The sequence below is a fragment of the Pantherophis guttatus genome, chromosome 7 (assembly GCF_059756535.1).
Source record: "Pantherophis guttatus breed Tessera chromosome 7, ASM5975653v1, whole genome shotgun sequence".
NCBI lineage: Eukaryota > Metazoa > Chordata > Lepidosauria > Squamata > Colubridae > Pantherophis > Pantherophis guttatus.
The window spans coordinates 7,112,321-7,129,820 of record NC_142069.1 but is presented as its reverse complement, the minus strand read 5'-3'; positions in this window follow the sequence as shown (position 1 = coordinate 7,129,820).

Sequence of the window (17,500 nt, the reverse complement as noted above, 5' to 3'; positions counted from 1 at the left end):
CACTTTACCGAAACGCGATCCCTAAAAAATAACCTAGAGAACGATGATATCGCGGAGGCTAAATAGTTCAATCTGTTGGGCTGCAGGATTTATTTCAGGCCATCGGGGATAACTCGCCTCCTAAGTGGTGACATAATTGCAGGCCCAGATTCACTGGGGAGAAACCACTGAATTGTGCCTTTCTCTCAGGCTCGGCTTCAACAGACTCTTCCATTAAAAGAGCTGGGCGTCGTCTTGAACCAATTATCCTTTCAAAAAAAAAAAATGGGATGAGGACATATTGAAGGGTATCAGTACTTCCTCTTGTGCCTACAGAGAGGTTCTCCGTCTGCTCTCCTATCCTGGCCCTTTTGTTTCTTCCTACATTTAAAAAACAAAACAAAAGTTCTGGTGAAGGTGGAGTTTAAGGCAGCTGGAACCCTTCTTCACGGTTATTCCTTAGCAATTATTGTCATCTAAAAAAAAAAAAACTAGACAAATTTCAAAAGAAGAAAAGGCCCTCATGAAATGAAATGTCCCATTGTCTTACCCATTTCTCATGTGCATGCATCTTTATTTATTTATTAAATTATATCTAGATTAGATTAGATTAGATTAGATTAGATTAGATTAAGATTAGATAGATAGATAGATAGATAGATAGATAGATAGATAGATAGACAGATAGATTGATTCAGACAAACAGACAGACAGACAAATGCAGACAGACAGATAGATATAGATAGAAATAGGTAGACACACAGAAAGATAGGTGATAGATAGATAGAGAGAGATGATAGAGAGAGAATAAATAGATAGATATAGATGATAGATAGACAAACAGACAGACAGACAAATAAAGACAGATAGATAGAGATAGAGATAGGTAGACACACAGAAAGATAGGTGATAGATAGTAGAGAGAGAGAGAGAGAGATGATAGAGAGAATAGATAGATAGATAGATAGATAGATGATAGAGAGAATAGATAGATAGATAGATAGATAGATAGATAGATAGATAGATAGATAGATTCAGACAGACAGACAGACAAATGCAGACAGATAGATATAGATAGAAATAAGTAGAAACACAGAAAGATAGGTGATAGATAGAGAGATAGAGAGATGATAGAGAGAGAGAAAATAAATAGATAGATATAGATGATAGACAGACAGACAGACAAATGCAGACAGATATAGATAGAAATAGGTAGACACACAGAAAGATAGGTGAGAGAGAGAGAGAGATGATAGAGATAATAGATAGATAGATAGATAGATAGATAGATAGATAGATAGATAGATAGATAGATAGATTCAGACAGACAGACAGACAAATGCAGACAGATAGATATAGATAGAAATAAGTAGAAACACAGAAAGATAGGTGATAGATAGATAGAGAGAGAGATGATAGAGAGAGAGAAAATAAATAGATAGATATAGATGATAGACAGACAGACAGACAAATGCAGACAGATATAGATAGAAATAGGTAGACACACAGAAAGATAGGTGAGAGAGAGAGAGAGATGATAGAGAGAATAGATAGATAGATAGATAGATAGATAGATAGATAGATGATAGATAGATAGATAGATAGATAGATAGATAGATTCAGACAGACAGACAGACAAATGCAGACAGATAGATATAGATAGAAATAGGTAGACACACAGAAAGATAGGTGAGAGAGAGAGAGAGAGAGAGAGAGATGAGAGATAGAGAATACCTAAATAGATAGATATAGATGATAGACAGACAGACAGACAGACAGACAGACATAGAAAGTCAGCGAGGCAGAGAGAGAGAGAGAGAGATGATAGAGATATATCTAGAATCTCAAACTTAAGTGTGGTATCATCTCACTCTAGGTGAGAGGGAGCAGCATACAAGTCTAATAAATAAATAAATAATTTTTGGGATGAACAGAAACCAGAATGCAGAAATGATTGCAAGACGGTGTTGCAAGGTCTGGTTTTCAGACTGGGAAAATGGTGGGTGCTTCAGATTCAGACGACAGAATAAACTTAAAGATGGTAAGAATCTTGTGCTTATGAAGTAGATTTTTTTTTTTTTTTGGTGTTGTTATTGTTTTTTAGCTAAGACCGTCATGAGAACACAGGAACTCATCAGCTTCCTGCTTCCATTTTATCTTAACAACTGCCTTGTGAGATGAGTTAGATAAACACAGACTTGGACCAAAATCATCTGCTAAGATTAATGGCCCAAAGAGGATGTCTAAAATGTTCCAATTACATCAGATCAACCCATCTTAGATCAAAGCATCTGGGTCTATAATTCTATTCCCTGAGGTTCTGGAAAGCCCACAATACAGTAGGCGACACAGAGGTCACGTACTTTGCAACATTTATTCCTACGACTTTGATGAGATCAATCACGTTTTATATAATACTATTTTTCCAGTTGCAGCTAAGGGAGACGTAAGCGTTATATTGCATGTGATAGAAAAACTGAACTTGGAATTTCTTGATTTCACAATTCAATGAAATTGAAATTGCCTGGATTCCTGGCAGGGAAAAGCTAATAATTCTCATGATCGCAATAATAATTCATCTTTGAGGTCAAAGCCCAGCTCTTTGGTTTTAAAAACAAAATGACAAATGACAGGCAAACAAATGAAAAACTCTCGGTTGCATGAACAGAGCAATAGCAATAGCACTTAGGCTTATATACCGCTCCATAGCGCTTTTACAGACCTCTCTAAGTAGTTTTACAGAGTCAGCCTCTTGCCCCCAACAATCTGGGTTCCCACTTTACCCACCTCGGAAGGATGGAAGGCTGAGCCAACCTTGAGCTGGTGAGATTTGAACTGCTGCTAACAGTCAGCTGAAGTAGCCTGCAGTACTGCACTCTAACCACTGCACTGAGCGATAGAAGCAAGATCACATGATATGTTAGTTTATCATGCCTTGGTAAGATCACCCTTGGAATTATGTCCACACGTCATCCTTAGTGAAGCGTGCGTCTGCATTTCCTGCGTCGGATGAGAGGAGAACCTCTTTCTCCTTCGGTCCTGGCCACTTTTTACAGAGACACGATGAGAGCATTTTAACAAACGGATAAAGGGGGCATACAAGTTGAACAAATAAATAAATACAAGTTGAACAAATCCTGAATCCCTGTTTGGTTTGGTGGCAACAGAGCAAGGGTGAAATGCTCCCGGTTTGGACTGGATCGCCCAATCCGGTAGCAATGGCGGTGGGTGGTTTGGAGAATCGGTAACAAAAATCCCTGCCCCGCCCCCCCATGCCCAGCTGAGCCGCGCAATCATCAGAGGATTTTTTAACTTTTAAAAGCATTTTTTTTTACAATCTCTTCGGCCAAAAAAAATGCTCTTAAAAGTTAAAAAAAAAAAAGCCTCTGATGATCGCGCAAATCAGCTGGGATCGTCAGAGGCTTTTAAAGGCATTTTTCTTTTCTACAACCTCTTCAGCCAAAGAGGTTGTAGGAAAAAATGCTTTTAAAAGTAAAAAAAAAAAAAAAAGTTGGCCATGCCCACCCAGTGCCCACATTACTTTACTTACTTTTACTTTTATTTGATTTATATACCGTCCTACTCCCGAAGGACTCAGGGCGGTGAACAGCCAACAATAAAATACATACATACAAAATTTTAAAAAGCAGAAATAAAATCGAATTAAATAGTTTGACCCAGACAGATTAAAAAACCCCAATCAATTTAAAACAAATTAAACTTTGAATATTAAAAATATTAAGAAATATTAAAAATTATTTAAAAAGAGGGAAAAGATTAGGCCAGGCCCGCCTGGTGGAATAAAAAGGTCTTAAGAGCGCGGCGGAAGGTGCGCAGATCCTGGATCCTCCGTATCTCCGGGGGGAGCTCGTTCCAGATAGTAGGTGCCCCCACAGAGAAGGCTCTCCCCCTGGGGGCCGCCAGTTGGCATTGTTTGGCCGATGGCCGAAATTATTTAATTACCTTTTAAACTGTTTTTTAAATTTTATATGCTCTGTTTTATCTCGGCTGTTCACCGTCCTGAGTCCTGCTGGAGAAGAGCGGTATACAAATCAAATCAAATAAAATAAATAAATAAATAATATCTCAGGGGCTGCCACAAAGAAGATGGGGTCAACCTATTCTCCAATTCTTGTCCACCTGAAGGGACAACAAGATGCAATGGATGGAAACGAATCAAGAAAAGAACCAACCTAGAACTAAGGAGAAATTTCCTGACAGTGAGAACCATTAGCCAGTGGAACAACTTGCCTCCAGAAGTTATGGGTGCTCCATTACGGGAGATTTTCAAGAAGAGATTGGGCAACCATTTGTCTCAAATGGTATAGGGTTTCCTGCCTGAGCAGGGGGTTGGACTAGAAGACCTCCAAGATCCCTTCCAATTTTATTCTGTTAGACCACGTCCGATGTGCTAAAAATTACATCATGGCTGACGTGTCAATGGGAAGCAACTTGATTCTTAGTGAGAAAGGTAAGCTATAAAGAAGTTGTGGCAAGTACAAAAAAATTATTGAGGAAACATATTCTCTATTTAAAAAGAAACCCTTAATAAATGAAGTTCTCTTTTTCTACATTGCTTATCACGATACGCTACAGCTCAGATATTAAATGAATTCAGGGAAGATATATCCCAAGATGCAGTTCTTCATACCAGGCAGGGAAAGGAAATTAAAAAGTTTTTCCTTATACCAATAAAGGAGAATATCTGTCGCTGAGGGTTGAAACAAGGGATCCTTCGTCCTCTCTGAGTGTGCTTATTTTCGTGCAGACATTTCATTACCCAACTAGGTAACATCATCAGGGTGATGGCACTGATGATGTGACCTAATTTTGGTAATGAAGCATCTGCAAGAAAACCACCAGGCTCAGAGACCACCAAGGACCCCACAGTCATTGTCCTCCTGCTCCTCTTCCTCCTCCTCCTCCTCTCCACAATTGCCACTTCCTTCTGGCACTGATGATGTCACCTAATTGGATAATGAACCCACTTCTTTGCTTCCATGAATATAGAACAAACCAGGAGTGAAATTCAGCAGATTCTGACAGGTTCTGGCGAACCGGCAGTGGAAATTTTGAGTAGTTCAGGGAACCGGCAAATACCACCTCTGGCTTGCCCCAGAGTGGAATGAAGAATGGGAATTGAGATTTTGCAGTATCCTTCCCCAGGAGTGGGGTGGAAATGGAGATTTTGCAGTATCCTTCCCCTGCCATGCCCACCAAGCCACGCCCATCAAGCCACACCCACAGAAAAAGTAGTAAAAAAAAAATTTGAATTCCACCACTGGAACAAACAATAGATTTGGAAGGGTCCTAGGAAGAAGGAAGGAAAAAAGAAAAGGAGAGAAAGAAAAAGAGAGAAAGAAAAAAAGAGAGAAAGGGACGAGGAGGGGAGGAGGAGGAAGAGGAGAAGGAGGTCCTTTGATCAAACATTAATTTACCAAGTTTGTACAGTAGCATTGATCTAGATGGCCAAGCTTGGAAAATAGCAAACATTTCGTAGTATTTGTTCCTAGTATTATCTTTAGTACTCTAGATGGCACTACAGTATGAGTTTTATGCTGCTGAGGTTAGAAAACTGCAGCAAAGTTTATCAGGCATATTTTTTTTCACAACCTTCCTTGGATGTGTCTTTAATTTTTAGATCATCAGTACCAGGAAATTAATTCCATCACGATATATGCATGAAAAAATAAATAATCCTAGAAGGAAGTAAAATCAATGGGGAAGGAGGGAGGAAGGAAAAGAGAGAGAGAGAGAGAGAGAGAGAGAGAGAGAGAGAGAGAGAGAGAGAGAGAGAATGAGAGGGAGGGAGGGAGGGAAGAAGAGAGATAGAGAATGAGGGAGGGAGGGAAGGAGGGAGGGAGGGAGAGAAGGAAGGAAGGCACAGAGAGAGAGGAAGGAAGGGAAGGAGGGAGGGAAGGAAGGAGGAAGAGACAGAGAGAATGAAGGAGGGAGGGAAGGAGGGAGAGAAAGATTTAAGGAGGAAGTGAGAGAGAATGAGAGAGGGAGGGAGGAAGAGAGAGAAAGAGAGGGAGGGAGGGAAGAAGAGAGACAGAGAATGAGGGAGGAAGAGAAGGAGGGAGGGAGGGAGAGAGGGAAGGAAGAGAGAGAGAAAGAGAGGGAGGGAGGGAAGAAGGGAGGGGAAGGAAGGAAAGGAAGAGACAGAGAGAATGAGGAAGGGAAGAAGGGAAGGAAAGATTTAAGGAGGAAGAGAGAGAGAACGAGAAAGAGAGGGAGGAAGGGAAGGAGGGAGGGAGGGAAGGAGGAAGAGAGAGAGAATGAGGGAGGAAGGGAAGGAGAGAGGAAAAGCTTTAAGGAGGAAGAGAGAGAAAATGAGAAAGAGAGGGAGGGAGGGAAGGAGGAAGAGACAGAGGGAAGGAGGGAGGAAGGGAAGGAGGGAGGGAAAGATTTAAGGAGGAAGAGAGAGAAAATGAGAAAGAGAGGGAGGGAGGGAAGGAGGGAGAGACAGAGAGAATGAGAGGGAGGGAAGCAAGAATGGGAAAGAAAAGGAACTAATTTACCTCCGACTGGACATTAAGAGCCCTGCTAGATGCCAAAGGTTCTATATGGCTTCTTTGTAAACTTTGCTTATCTGCAGCATTAAAGTCTCTTCGAATGAACGAAGGCTTTAGATTCCCTCCGCAAGAAGAAATCGCCTTCTTAATGTAGAGCAAATGCATAGCTCTGAACTGGAATCTTGAGCTGTAGAATATCCAAAATAAGAATGTGGGCATACGATAAAAAAAGGATTTTTTTTATTGCAGCCAAGACGAAGGAGACCAAATTATTAAGTTTCTTGCATCTCTCCCACCAACCCACCCAGCCTCCCCCCCACCTCCAGCCCCAAAATTCATTGCTCTGGATTGCTTCTCTAAGAGTTTGTCTAAAGCAGTGTTTCTCAACCTTGGAAGCTTGAAGATGGGTGGACTTCAACTCCCAGAATCCCCCAGCCAGCAGCGCTGGCTGGGGGATTCTGGGATTTGAAGTCCACCCATCTTCAAGCTTCCAAGGTTGGTCTAAAGAGAGAGAGAGTATGCTGTGTGTCCTTCACTAAACAAGTCAGGGCCAACACTGCAAAGCTGTTGTTTTCAAGTGTGTGGCCACTTCCAATCCTTGGTTGTTGTTTTGTTTTTTTCAACTCAAACAAATTTCAACGTATTTTCATGTATGGTGGACATGTAAGAAAATTAAGGCATTTTGGATTAAGATACGGTGGATTATACAAAATATTCTTAAAAGGAAGATAACATTTACTCCACAGTTGCTTTTATTGGGTATAATTGAAGGATGTACAGTTATAGAGACTAATTTGATTTTGAATTTAATAATGGCAGCCAGACTTTTGGTGGCGCAATGCTGGAAGAAGGAAGAAATACCTACTATTGAAGAATGGACATTAACAGTAGCTAATTTGGAGGAGATGGCTAAAATTTCTGCATATTTGAAGGACCGTTCGAATGAAAGCTATGCACTGGAATGGAGAAGATGGGTTGACTATATACAAAACAAATACGGGACTAAAAAGTTGCAAATAGCTTATGAATGATATATTTAGATGATTTTTTTTTTCTACTTTGATATTTTAGTACCTATGGCGGAGTTAAAGAGTAAGGGGAAATTAAGAGTTTATAGTTAGTTTGCTTATGTCAGATTATGTTTGTTAAATGCAATACCCTGTATTTTGCTCTGGGAAGTCGGGGGGGGGGGGAGGGAGAGGGGAAGGAGGGGGAAGGGGGGATTTGTTTGTAAAACATTTTAAAACTTTCCAATTAAAAAAAATATGAGTGTTATTTTTAATTAAGTGTTCATAAAAGGTGGCTTGAAACTCAACATTAAGAAAACTAAGTTCATGGCACCCGGCCCTCTCAATTCCTGGCAAATAGATGGGGAAGAAATGGAGGGAGTGACAGATTTGATTTTCCTGGGCTCCAAGATCACCACAGTTGGGGACTGCAGCCAAGAAATTAAAAGACGCTTGCTCCTGAGGAGAAAAGTCATGGCAAATCTAGATAGCTTACTAAAAAATAGAGACATCACCCTGCCAACAAAAGTGTGTATAGTCAAGGCTATGGTGTTCCCAGTTGCAATGGATGGCTGTGAAAGTTGGACCATAAGGAAGGCTGAGCACCAAAGAATCGAGGCCTTTGAACTCTGGTGCTGGAGAAGACTCCTGTGAGTCCCTTGGACTGCAAGGCGATCAAACCGGTCAGTCCTAGAGGAGACCAACCCTGACTGCTCTTTAGAAGGCCAGATCCTGAAGATGAAACTCAAATCCTTTGGCCACCTAATGAGAAGGACGGACTCCCTGGAGAAGAGCCTAATGCTGGGAACGATGGAGGGCAAAAGAAGGAGGGGACGGCAGAGAACGAGGTGGCTGGATGGAGTCACTGAAGCAGTCGGCGTGAGCTTAAACGGACTCCAGAGAATGGTGGAGGACAGGAAGGCCTGGAGGAACATTGTCCATGGGGTCGCGATGGGTCGGACACAATTTTGCAACTAACAACAACAACAGAACAATTAATCAGTGGAACAACTTGCCTCCAGAAGTTGTGAATGCTCCAACACTGGAGGTTTTTAAGAAGATGTTGGATAATCATTTGTCTGGAGTGGTGCAGGGTTTCCTGCCTAAGCAGGGGGTTGGACTAGAAGACCTCCAAGGTCCCTTCCAACTCTGTTATTTTATTCTATTCTATTACAATAATTAATCGCTATGAAAAAAAAATCAACAGAAACTCTCTTCTCTCTCTTCTTAATATTGGCTAAGACAGTATTTCTCAATGTCCATGGGGTCGCGATGGGTCGGACACAACTTCGCAACTAACAACAACAACAACAAATCATTCTACTCACCTGACCAGTCCAGGAAATGTTGGGAAAGGAGCTGCATTTTTATAAAAAATTGGGAGCATGGTAGTTAGTTAGTTAGTTAGTTAGTTAGTTAGTTAGTTAGTTAGTTAGTTAGTAAGTAAGTAAGTAAGTAAGTAAGTAAGTAAGTAAGTAAGTAAGTAAGAGAGGGGGGAGGGAGGGAAGGAAGGAAGGAAGGAACAAAGGAAGGGAGGGAAGGGGAAGGAGGGAGGAAGGAAGGGGGAGAGGGAGGGAGGGGGGAGGGAAGGAGGGAGGGAGGGAGGGAGGGAGGAAGGAAGGAAGGAAGGAAGGAAGGAAGGAAGGAAGGAAGGAAGGAAGGAAGGAAGGAAGGAAGACAGACTGTAGGATCTCTAAAGTAATGCACCCATCTGCTCCATGATCCAATCTGAGAAATTAGTTTTTAAAAAAGACCAGACTAAAAATTCATTGAATTAGAAACTGGCTCGTAGTAGCTCCTTTATTGTGATCTGCTCATCCTTTGGGGCAAATCTCCCCTCTTTTTATGCCTGGGACAGCTACCCAAATGTTCAGGATCAAAAAAGATAGGAGGGGGTCATATAGTTAGATAGCCACATGTTTTTCTAACACTACCAGCTCCCAAGATCTGTCCATTGCCCTTTTCTAGCTTCATCACATACACAAATTAGCAAAGATCTCAAATTTCTAGAGGAATTTCTAGAGGAAGCTTCTTCTTCTCCTCCTTTTCCTTCTCCTTCTTCTTCCTCCTCCTCCTCTTCCTCCTCCTTCTTTCCCCTTCTCCTCTTCCTCTGCTTCTTCCTCCTCCTCCCCCCTCCTCCACCTCACTCCTTCTCCTCCTCCTCCTCCATCTCTCCTCCTCCTCCTCCTCCTCTTTCTCCTCCTCCTTCTCTCTCCTTCTCCTCCTCCTTCCCTCCTCCTCCTCCTCCATCTCTCCTCCTCCTCCTCCTCCTCCTCTTTCTCCTCCTCCTTCTCTCTCCTTCTCCTCCTCCTTCCCTCCTCCTCCTCCTCTCTCCTTCTCCTGCTCCTCCTCCATCTCTCCTCCTCCTCCTCTTCTTCCTCCTCCTCCTCCTTTCTCCTCCTCCTTCTCTCTCCTTCTCCTCCTTCTTCCCTCCTCCATCTCTCTTCCTCCTTTTCCTCCTTCTCCTCCTTCTCTTTCCTTCTCCTCCTCCTCCTCTTTTTCCTCCTCCTCCTCTCTCCTTCTCCTCCTCCTCCTCCATCTCTCCTCCTCCTCCTCCTCTTTCTCTTCCACTCCTTCTCTCCTCCTCCTCCTCCTCCTTCATTTGGTGTAGTGATTGAGGCACCAGGCTAGAGAGCAAGCCTGACTCCCTACTTCCATTGATGACGTTGCCTAGTTTGTTCATGAAATGTTTGCAAGAAAACATCCAAGCCCAGAGACCACTAAGGGCCCACAGATGTCCCACCTATTCGCTAAGGTCCACTTGAGGGTTTTTCCATGCATTTTTCCCCCCAAGATCCTCTGAAATGGAATAGATCGAATATTGACCCAAGAGGTATTTGAAAGCAGAGGCTCTCTGTTCCTGCTAACTCCTCTCGCATAGAGTCACTTTTCCTTCATATGCATACAACTTTGCTTTCCTAATTCCAAATATTACGGGATGTACTGAAAAACCCATTAAGTAAGCTCTTCAAAACCTTTAGGCTTTAGGATATTCTTTTTTTTTTTTCCTTCTTTTTCCTGATCCGGGTTGCTTTGATTTAAGAGTGGGAATGCACAACCCTGTAGAGAATTTTGCCCTCATGTTTATGGTAGAAGATATTTGAATGTGATATGTCACTTGACTTAAGTCAGCATCCCTGAGGCAGGCAAATCATTTCATGGGAAAGAGAAAATACCCACAGAAGGCTGTAAAAGTAGACTCATTCCTTGAAATTATAGCCCGATCAGCAGAGAGGTCAAGCTATTTTGAAGGAGACTTCATATTTTTAGCATCTCTGGAAGATTATGATTTGTTTGAGATTAAAATGTACACATATAACAGAATATATAATAGAATAACAGAGTTGGAGGGAACCTTGGAGGTCTTCTAGTCCAACCCCCTGCTTAGGCAGGAAACCCTACACCACTTCAGACAAATGGTTATCCAACATCTTCTTAAAAACTCCCAGTGTTGGAGCATTCAATAACTTCTGGAGGCAAGTTGTTCCACTGATTAATTGTTCTCACTGTCAGGAAATTACTCCTTAGTTCTAGGTTGCTTCTCTCCTTGATTAGTTTCCACCCATAGCTTCTTGTCCTGCCCTCAGGTGCTTTGGAGAATGAGTTGACCACTCCTTCATCTTTGTGTCAGCCCCTCAAATGTTGGAATACAACTATCCTGTCACCCCTGGTCCTTCTTTTCATTAGATCAGACATATCCAATTCCTGCGCCCATTATACAATATATAATATTGTAATATTATATATATATATATATATATATATATATATATATATATATATATATATATATATATATGTATATATATATGTATGTATATGTATATATATATGTATGTATATATATATATATATATATATATGTATGTATGTATGTATGTATGTATGTATGTATGTATGTATGTTTTTCTTCTAGCCAGGTTTTCCCTACGTAGCCAAGGTTTTTTTGTAGCTCCAGCTCAGTAGAATCACATCTACTCGGTTCTGGGCTTTTTTCCTTTTTAACACCAAAGACCTACATACAAACACCCGCGAAAACCTGAGAAAACAAATATATAGGAGGAATTTAAGGAAGGAAGGAAGGAAGGAAGGAGAAATAGGAAGGGAGCAATAAGGAAGAGAAAAACTAAAAGGAAGGAAGGAAGAGAGGAAGAAAGAAAGGATAAGGAGAAAGAGGAAGGGAGCAATAAGGAAGAGGAAAAAGGAAGGAGGGAGGCGGAGGAAGGAAGGAAGGGAGGGAGAAATAGAAAGGGAGCAATAAGGAAGAGGAAAACTAAAAGGAAGGAAGGAAGGAAGGAAGGAAGGAAGGAAGGAAGGAAGGAAGAAAAGAAATAGGAAGGGAACAATAAGGAAGAGAAAACTAAGGAAGGTGGAGGGGGAGGGAGGAAGGAAGGAAGGGAGAAATAGGAAGGGAGCCGTGGGAGAAAGGAAGAGGAAAACTAAAAGGAAGGAAGAAAGGAAGGAAGAAAGGAAGAAAGGAAGGAGAAATAGGACAGGAACAATGAGGAAGAGAAAATGGAGGGAGGGAGGGGGGAGGAAGGAAGGAGAAATAGGAAGAGAGGAATAAAGAAGAGGAAAACAGGAAGGGAAGGAGGGAGGAAGGAAGGAAGGTAGACTAAAATGAAGAGTATATAGGCCCATTCATTCCTATGGTCCAACTTTCACAGCCATCCATTGCAACTGGGAAAACCAGAGCCATACCATATATGCACTTTTGTTGGCAGGGTGATGTCTCTGCTTTTTAGTATGCTTTCTAAATTTGCCATAGCTTTCCTCCCCAGGAGCAAGCGTCTTTTAATGTCTTGGCTGCAGTCCCCATCTGTGGTGGTCTTGGAGCCCAGGAAAATCAAATCTGTCACTCCCTCCATTTCTTCCCCATTTATTTGCCAGGAACTATATAGTTTTAGGGAGATTAAAATAGCTTTTGAGGTTCAGGAAACCATAGCGTGGTACGAGAAGGTACCTCCAGCTGGAATTTCCAGCATACTAAGGTGCCTTGACAGATATCTGACCAGGCCCGAAAAATTTGCCCAATTGGGTTTTGCTTCCTTCCTTCCCAATAAACCCATCATGTTCAGCCCAGTGCTTCCATCTTCCTTCTCAGCCCTAAAAAGAAAAGTTAGTTACAACCAAAATCTTCTTATCTGACCTAATTGCGAGCCTACATGAAAGCGGAGTTAATTTGGGCTGTTATCTGTCAAATTGATAAAAATCTCCCTGTTCAGTACTAATTATATTCAGCAAGATTTTCTTTTTCCCTTCCCCTCCGCGGGGACTGAAGAAACTTAATTCTGACCTCAGCAAAAGAGGCAATAAAGTTGGAAATTTCCCTAGGAGTTTTGCTACAATCATTTGGAGAGCTACTTTGCTACCAAGCCTCCATAACACACACACACACTTCCCCCACACCCAAATCTAATGTGGAAATCTTGTCTAAGGGGCTGAGGTTTGAGGAATGCTAATAAGACAAATCAAAGTTTTAAGGGAGAAGACATTTTAATTTCCCCCTCACCGTCAACTGGAAAGAGGACCAAAAAAAAAAAGGACACCGATATTCATTAATGGTAAGGTGACCAATCGTCCTCCTTTAGGGAGGACAATCCTTCTTTTGTAAGTTCTGCCCTCTCTCGAAAAGTGTCCTCCTACATGTCCTCCTTTTCGATATTTATTTTATTTATTTTATTAGTCATATTTCTATGCCGCCCACTCTCCGAGGACTCTGGACGGCTTACACCAAAGACAGTATACTAAATAGCATATTGCCCCCCAACAATCTGGGTCCTCATTTTACCCACCTCGGAAGGATGGAAGGCTGAGTCAACCTTGAGCCGGTGAGATTTGATCCGCTGATCTGCTGAACTAGCAGTCAGCTGAAGTAGCTGCAGTACTGCGCTCGAACCACTGCGCCACCTCCCTCTCTATTTGAAGACTAATCTGTAAATCTCCGTATTCGATCGATGCCGATCCGATCCGATCCGATCCGTTGCGTGTGATGTGACGTATTTGTATTTGACATGGCGATTCGTCAAGACTCGGTACAGTGCGGCAAGGCGCGATTATGAGACGCGTGCGTGCAGCACAGGAGAATTGTTTTGAGAGAGTGCGCCGCGCACAAGTGGCGTGTCGTATCGTTACCGAAACACGACACGGCACAGACACAGGGGTCCTCCTTCTCATTGCAAAAAAGTTGGTCACCTTATTAATGGTAATGCTAATTTCAATTGTTATTGGCTAATTGTTCTCACTCTTAGGAGAAATTTCTCCTTAGTTCTATGTTGCTTCTCTCCTTGATTAGTTTCCACCCATTGCTTCTTGTCCTGCCTTCAGGGGCTTTGGAGAATCACTTGGCTCCCTCTTCTTTGTGGTAGATATTGGATCTATCTATCCAATATCCTTAGATATTGGAACACCGCTATCATGTCACCCCTAGTCCTTCTGTTTGTTAGACTGGACTAAATCATCACGAATTAGTCACATAGACACACATGCGTGTACGTATACAGAAAGAGAGAGAGAGAGAGAGAGAGAGAGAGAGAGGAAGGAAGGAAGAAGAAAGAAAGAAAAAAGAAAGAAAGAAAGAAAGAAAGAAAGGGAGAAAGAAAGGAAGGAAGGAAGGAAGGAAGAAAGAAAGAAAGAAAGAAAGAAAGAAAGAAAGAAAGAAAGAAAGAAAGAAAAAGAAAGAAAGAAAGAAAGAAAGAAAGAAAGAAAGAAAGAAAGAAAGAAAGAAAGAAAGAAAGAAAGAGAGTCAGTGGAACAACTTGCTCCAGAAGTTGTGAATGCTCCAACACTGGAAGTTTTTAAGAAGATGTTGGATACCCATTTGTCTGAAGTGGTGTAGGGTTTCCTGCCTGAGCAGGGGGTTGGACTAGAACACCTCCAAGGTCCCTTCAACTCTTCTATTCTATTCTATTCTATTCTATTCTATTCTATTCTATTCTATTCTATTCTATTCTATTCTATTCTATTCTATCCCATCCCATTATTCTATTCTATTCTATTCTATTCTATTCTATTCTATTCTATTCTATTCTATTCTATTCTATTCTATTCTATTCTACTCAAGCTAGCCCCAATCTTTCCTGAAGAGATCCCAGGGCCAATGGGGAGACGCTCATTGTCCTTGTTCTTTTTAAAGAACAAGAAGAAACAGTAATTAAGAACTGGGCTTGAGGGTTTTTCTTCTCTCTCTCTCTCTCAAGCCCTTTCTTTTGCATTCTATTTTTGTTTTGTTTTAATTCTATAAACCTAAAAAATTATTAGGGGTTTTTCGTAAACAATTCTAGGCTGGCTCCCAGCCTAACAAACCAAGGATGGCATAGACGTGTTTTTGTGTCATGCCATAAAAGTGAAGAGGGGTGTTTTATTGCATTTGTCGTTCCTGCTGCTTCTCATTTAAGAAATGCACTATAAAAATTTGCCGGTAATGAAAAAGAGAGGAAAACATACTCCAAAGAGACCCACATCAAACTACGCATTTGCAATGATTCCAGAAACGGGGCTGTTAAAAAAGCAAGACCAACAGAAGGCCCACAAAGGGAGAATATAAAAGAACTGAAATTAAGAGGCCTTTCTTTTCACCCGCAAACAGGGGTGGGCTCCAAAAATTTCAGCAAGCGGTTCTCCGCCTGGTTGCTGGTTGCGTGCAGGGCCGGATTTTCCTATAGGCTAACTAGGCTTCAGCCTAGGGCCTCAAGATCAAGAGGGGCCTACATTCAAATTGTTAGCAAAATTAAAATTACACTTTCACTATAGGTGAAAGGGCCTCATAAGTGGAATAGCCTAGGGCCTCTTTTCATCTAAATCCGGCCCTGGTTGCGTGGCCTTGTCAGCCTCCTGCACCATGTCAGGGGTGGGGGCTGTTTGCCCTTCCCAGGCTCTGGAGGCTTTCTTCAAGCCTCCGGGAGGGGAAAAATGGCCTCCCCAGGCTCCGGAGGCCCTCTAGAGCAGCGGTCACCAACTGGTGGTCCATGGACCACTGGTGGTCCGTGAGAAAAATTTGGTGGTCCACAGAAAAATTATTTGCATTTTTTCTATAGCACTAAATCAGGGGTCCTCAAACTACAGCCCCTGAGCAGGATACATGTAATGAATGTTTGTGTTGCTGCAGAGAGACTCCCCTTTTGGGGTCTTTTTGTGTGGGTCAGACAAGGGGAGAAATTCCGACTTGGGGGCCTGCTTCAGCCTCTTGTTGCAGGCCTTTGGGCGAAGGCGGAAGGGAAGCACCGCTGGTGTCGAAGAGCCAGAGGGCCTCGTTCCAGTGGGACTGCATCATGGCCTGGAACTGGCTGACCATCGCAGCCGGCTGAGCCTCCAGGCCTTGCACTCTCGCAGGTCTTCCCTCTGCTTGGAAAGTCTATGCTCGTAGTCCTTTTTGAATTTTTTGAAACCCACCACTGATGCGCATGCACCGGAAACCCAAAAACCAGCTGGCCGGCGCGCACATGCTTGTTTTGGGGGGCATTTTGGCCCAGTTTTCTGGCCTGTTTACAGGCCATTTTTCGGGTCATTTTCAGGCCATTTTTGGGCCGTATGCGGCCTGAAAAACACCCCTAAAATGCCCCCAAAATAGTAAAAAAAAAAAAGCCAGAAAACAGCTCAGAAAAGAGCCCCCCAAAGGCCCAGAAAACGGCTCAAAAATGGCCTGCTTTTTTTGTCCTTTTTCAGGCCATTTTCAGGCTGTTTTCTGGCACTCTGGTGCCTGCGAAGACCAGAAGAGCAGCTGGTGACAGCGCATGTGCCCACAGAGAGGACTCTGCCTGCCACTTCTGGCATATGTGCCATAGGTTCGCCATTACCTGTCTAGTCTAATGAAGACTACCTACTATCTGGAACGAGCTCCCCCCAGAGATACGGAGGATCCCGGATCTGCGCACCTTCCGCCGCGCCTTAAAGACCTTACTATTTCCCCAGGCCGGCCTGGCCTAATTTTCCCCCTCTTTTATAAAATATTTTTAAAATTTTAAATATCTTTTAGTATTTTATATATTCAATTTTAAATTGGTTTTAAAAGTTTGGGGTTTTAAATTTGTCGGGGCCAAAATTATTTAATTTGATTTTATTCTATTTTTAAATTTTGTATGTATGTGTTTTTATTGTTTGGCTGTGCACCGCCCTGAGTCCTTCGGGAGTAGGGCGGTATAGAAATCTAATTTAAAAAAAAAAGAGAGAGAGAGAAAGATTAGGGGTGATATGATGCAGTCTTCCAGTACTTGAGGGGCTGTCACAGAGAACAGGGGGTCAGCCTTGTTCTCCAAAGCAGCTGACAGTGAGAACAATCAATCAATGGAATGGTTTCCCTCCAGAAGTCGTAGAGGAATTGTCTATGCAGCCAAAGATGGTTTCTTACAAGAAAAAAACAAGTGTGATAGCTAAGAGGCATTTCTCTCTTCCTCTGTCTCCCTTTCTTGCCCTTTCTCTCTCTCTCTCTCTCTCTCTCTCTCTCTCTCTCTCACTCTCTTTCTTCCTCTTTCTCTCTCTCTCTCTCATCATTAATAAAAAAAAACACTACTTCCGCAAGACATGTAAGGAGGCACAGTTTCTACGGATGCTTTGTAGATGTCGAAATAAGCTTTCCATTCATACAGAGAAGGAGGGGCTTTCCATATGCTTGTTCACAAGCTTGAAGACAAAACCGTAATATGAAGTTCAATGACAGAAACCAGGAAATGCTGAGGTTAACAGTGTCAACCGTTTGGTGAGATGAGTAAAACTTAAGATGTTGGTTTTAGGAAGTGTTAAGAGTTATATTATATATCATATTAGATGGTAGGTATGTAGGTAAGTAGATAGATAGATAGATAGATAGATAGATAGATAGATAGATAGATAGATAGATAGATAGATAGATGATGGATGATGGATGATGGATGATGGATGATGGAAGATGGAAGATAGATAGATACATAGATAGATACATAGATACATAGATAGATGATGGATGATGAATGGATGGATGGATGGATAGATAGATAGATAGATAGATCGATCGATCGATCGATC